We start from the raw sequence: 4,692 nt of genomic DNA on the forward strand, positions 1-4,692 counted from the left end.
TCCAACAATTCTCTCCTTAAACGAATAACCATAATTATTCTCATGGTTCGGGCCTCCCTGTAGGATCGATGACATGCTAGAGGGGGGGGGGGGGGATAAATGACACTCGTGGCTAATTCATTTGTTTCGAAAAACTCAGAATAACACAGCGAAATAAAGAAAAGAAACAAGCACAATCGCTAACAGGTTTCTTTTACTTGGTTCGGAGCCTGTGACGACTCCTACTCTAAGACCCGCGATCGTTAATCGCTTATGTTGGATAATCACTATAAGCTCGAGAAATTTTTACAAGAAGAACAAGTACAATTACAATATTAAACTAAGTTGCTAACAATACAAAGATGATGGAAATGCTCATCGATTGTCAGTGTAGCAGTTGAACGTTGTTGAAGCATTTCGAAATAGCACATAGGAGCACAAGTAGTCTGATTTTCGGTGTTTCTGAAGTGCTGGTCGAGACCCCTTTTTATAGCCTCTTCAAACCTGATCCAGATCCTCTGATCTCAAGATCAAGTTTTGACTCGACCTGGATCGGTTGACCGATCCCCAGGTTCGGTTAACCGAACCTGCTGAATCCTCCCAGTCTTCCGTCCAGATGCAGCCTCTCCGGATAGCGCCTTCGTTTGGTCGACCGATCCCGCCGTTCGGTCGACCGATTAGCTGATGATCTTCGCCTCATCCAATCCAATCAAACCCGGCTCGACTAAGTCTCTGTCTATCCTCGGTTCGGTCGACCGATCCCGAGGTTTGGTCGATCGATCTCGAGGTTTGATCGACCGATCCCTCGATCGAACCCAGTTTGATCTCTGAAAATCTAATCCTACTGTACTACGGTTCGGTCGACCGATCAAAGCTAAGTCTAACCCTGTAAAACTTGCTAGTTTAATTTCCTGCAAAACAAAGTTAGATAAAATAGAAAATAATATATAAATGGATAACTTAACAGCCTTCGGACTGTCAGGTTCTGATTTCGGATTTCCTCTAGAAACCTTAGGTCGAACAGACACCTACTGTTTTCTCACCGGGGAACACGTCCTCACCTACTCCTCTCAGGAGAAGTTACCTATTGTCAGACCGATCCTCCAGACTGACTGAACTTTTGCTCGGCGCCCAAAACTTCAGGTCTTCATGCTGGACGTCCGCTCCACGACCAGTCCAAACTTCACTACAAGAAAACAGGGCTTTAGAGACGAAAACATCTGTCTCTGAAAATCATTTTTCCGTCTCTAAAGAAAGTTTGAGACGGAATATTCCGTCTCAAAAATCCGTTAGTGAAAGCCCCATAGCTAATTTTGAAACGAAAATATTCCGTCTCTAATTTTAGAAACGGATGAAAAACCTGTTTATAAATCTGTTTTCAAGTTAACAAAATAAAATTAATTTCAAATGTAAATTCTGTCTCTAATTTTGTTTTTATTCTGTTTTTAATCTTGTTTAAAAATCAGTTTACAATTCTATTTATAAATCCGTATATAATTTTATTTTTAAATTTATCACTAATTATTATTATATTATATTTTTATATTTTTCATCAATATATTTAATAATTCTTCATTTCAAATAAATTAAAATTATTAAAAAGAAATAACTTCTAATTCCAAATGTATTATACAATTAACATTAAAATAAAATAAATATTTACATTATCCAAACAAATTTGATCAATAATCAAACTATAAAGACTAAATTTTCCTAGATATAAATGATTTATATATTCCATTTCTCGAATCATTTCCGAATCATCTCCTTAAGATTTTCTTCCCTCTGCCTACTTTCTGTAATAACAATTTTTTTTTCTCTTTCAATAATTTGTTCCTCCATCCTCGAGCTAATAGCATCCATGCCTTCAATTTCTTCTTTTTGCTCTCCCCGTCTTCGAATTTCATGAGATAAATTGCTTCTCTTGTACAGATTAATGAGCCAACCAATTTTGTTGAGAAAATCTAACAAATCAAAATATGAAACAAGTAAGTCTTACAATATCAGAATTTTTAATACAAAATAAATTAAAATTGTACAAAAGCCATAATCAGTATCAATGATCACCCACTAATTAGTCCATAGTTATCAATGCTAAAGAATTAACAAGGGAGTTTGGATTTTGGATTCTAAGACTAAGATTTGAAATAGCAAAACAAGTATAAAATCAAACCTAATGAATAAAATACAATGTAAGAATTGAGAGCTAAGTCTAACCTAACTACAAAATACAAGTATATTATGCTTACTTGGAATTCAGCTGAGCTATTGTGAATCCTGCACATAACAAAATAAAAGCTGCCCACTAAATTTCACTTAACCTGAAACAAAGAATTACCATAGTTAAGTAACAATCATTGAATTTTTCATACATAGTTAAGTAACAACTACAAAGCAAATTTGGAACTTGAAGCAAAGGTATAACTAACTTTGATTACTTGAGAACAATAGTTACTACGAACTATTCGATAACTTGAAGCTACATAACCAAATACCAATGGAGTCCTCCATGTCCAAAAAAATAATCTTCTATTATTCAACAATCCCATCCAAATCAAGAACTGAGTTTGATTGTTTCAATCAAGAATTAAGAAAACCAAAGAAGCTTCATATGAGGTCAGGACAAGAGGTACACATATGATAGGTGAAAGTACTTATCCAATCAAAAATACGTCCTGATTGTTAGGCAATGATTACCCTACCATTTTTCAAGTAAAACAATCCTTCTAATGACACATTGATTGAATAACATCTTCTCTGAATGAATTGAAAATGAAACTGCATTGGCTAATACTAAAGATAGCCACCACCCAAGGATGTACAGATGACCACTTATTACCACTCCCATCATTATCTTTGCAAACTCACTTAGAACTATACTTATGCTAATTCAGAGTATCTCTGTGATACATTTTTTTCACATATTCAACTGTTTGGTAGAAGATTGGTTGAATATGTGCAATGGTGACTTTTTAAGAACTAGAATGCATTAGTCTCATTAGATGACATTTGTATTCATATCATCTCACAGCTATGTCAAGATGATACTGTCAAAAAAAAAAATCAATAGAATGCTTAAACAAAACTAACTTCTCCAGAAAAAATCCCTAAGAGCAACTAAATTGTATAGCCAAAAGGGAAGCAAAGCTGAAAGCAAGAATGACGTTCTACGACATATAGCATACCCATAATCATTTTTACATTGACACCAAGATTCAATGCCCTACGAATTGTTTCTATGAATTGTTTTTACACTGTTATGTCTCAGGGGATCAAAAAGTGGCATGAGACCAATGAATTGCCATGGGCCTCCTGGACTCTCTTTTCTTCCACCTAAACTTTCTATATAGAATTACAATTAAAACCACGGAGCAAAGGTATATAAGTTGCAAAGTAATCTTATTTAGTGCACAACTACATAACAAATTTGGAACTTGAAGCAAAGGTATAACTGACTTTGATAAAGGGTGTAAGAAATTTATATGCTGTGAATAACGATGAAAAGACCCAAAGCATGTCTCAACTGCTCCATTCACCTTCCCATCGATATCAATTTTCCACAATGCTGTGAGATCCCGCTGCACCACAATATCATCATCCAAGAATACAAAAACAGTACACAAAAAACAATCAGTCTTACTTTCCATGGATTACTCTCACATCCAACAGGTCAATCCTATTGATACCAAACCTAGAAATCAATCAACCATATCCATGGATTACTCTCACATCCAACAGGTAGAGCAATTAAGAATGTGAAATCTTAGAAATTAGGAACACAACTTACCCAATTCCATTGCACTCCACTTTTAGTTTGCGATCGAAGCAACCCTTCTGCTGGAAATCACGGGATGGGAAAAGGAGATGGAGATGTGAAAAGGAGTTAGAGATCGGAAAAGGAACACAACTCGATCCCAGTGATGGTAGCTAAGGCTCGAGATGGGAAAAGGAGTTAGAGATGGGAAGCGGCAACGAACAAGAATGGCGACGTCGATGGCTGGTAGCTATAGGCGCCGGTATCTCACAGACAAGGTGCCACGACGACGCGTGAAGGTGAGATCGCGGTGGAAGAAACCTCTCCGTCGGCGATCTAGGGCAGAGACACAAGAGAGAGGAAGGGAGAAGAGGGCGTCGGTGGAGCACGCGGAAGGAAAGACTGCTGCCCGGCGATGAGCTCGTGGAGAACGGCGTGGTGGTGTGGACCAACGCCGGCGATGAAGGGGTTGGAGGAGCAAAATCAGAGAAAGGAACGAAGGATGGGGGGAAAATGAGAAGGAATCGGGAAAAATCGATTAAATACGTAGGTTTAGTTTAATCAAATCCAAATAGTTATATGATGACATTATCAAAATTTATCACTATAAATAGTCTAAAATAATATTTTAATATTTAAAATAATCTCTTTTGATATATGTCATTAAAAATTATTTATAATGATATTTAAAATTAAAATTATTCCCCAATTAAATCTTATTATTTAATTATTATTATTATTTTTTTATTACCATAATTTACAATAAAAGTGCATAATTATTAATAAAAATCAATAAAAATAACAAGAATTCAGGGACTGTAGGGTGGACGACCTCACAGTCGCATGAGGGGGCTAATTAAAAAGGTCACGAATCTTGCGACCTTGAGAAGCAACTGTAGATAACCTCAAGTGGTTGCGACCGACCTCACAACTACGACTGACCTCGTAGTTGCGAACAA

At 36.4% G+C, this 4,692-nt stretch overlaps 1 long non-coding RNA gene across 1 annotated transcript; it reads right to left on the reverse strand.

Annotated features, from left to right (window-relative positions):
* Nucleotides 1-1,697: 1,697 nt before the first annotated feature.
* LOC121968017 lies at nt 1,698-4,224 on the reverse strand. The gene is made up of 5 exons (XR_006107899.1): nt 3,767-4,224; nt 3,620-3,670; nt 3,436-3,557; nt 2,229-2,300; nt 1,698-1,943 (listed from the first exon to the last, which is right to left on the reverse strand). It is a non-coding gene; the product is annotated as an uncharacterized LOC121968017 (long non-coding RNA).
* Between the last annotated feature and the right edge of the window lie 468 nt (nt 4,225-4,692).

This window comes from Zingiber officinale, chromosome 3B, assembly GCF_018446385.1.
Source record: "Zingiber officinale cultivar Zhangliang chromosome 3B, Zo_v1.1, whole genome shotgun sequence".
Taxonomy (NCBI): domain Eukaryota; kingdom Viridiplantae; phylum Streptophyta; class Magnoliopsida; order Zingiberales; family Zingiberaceae; genus Zingiber; species Zingiber officinale.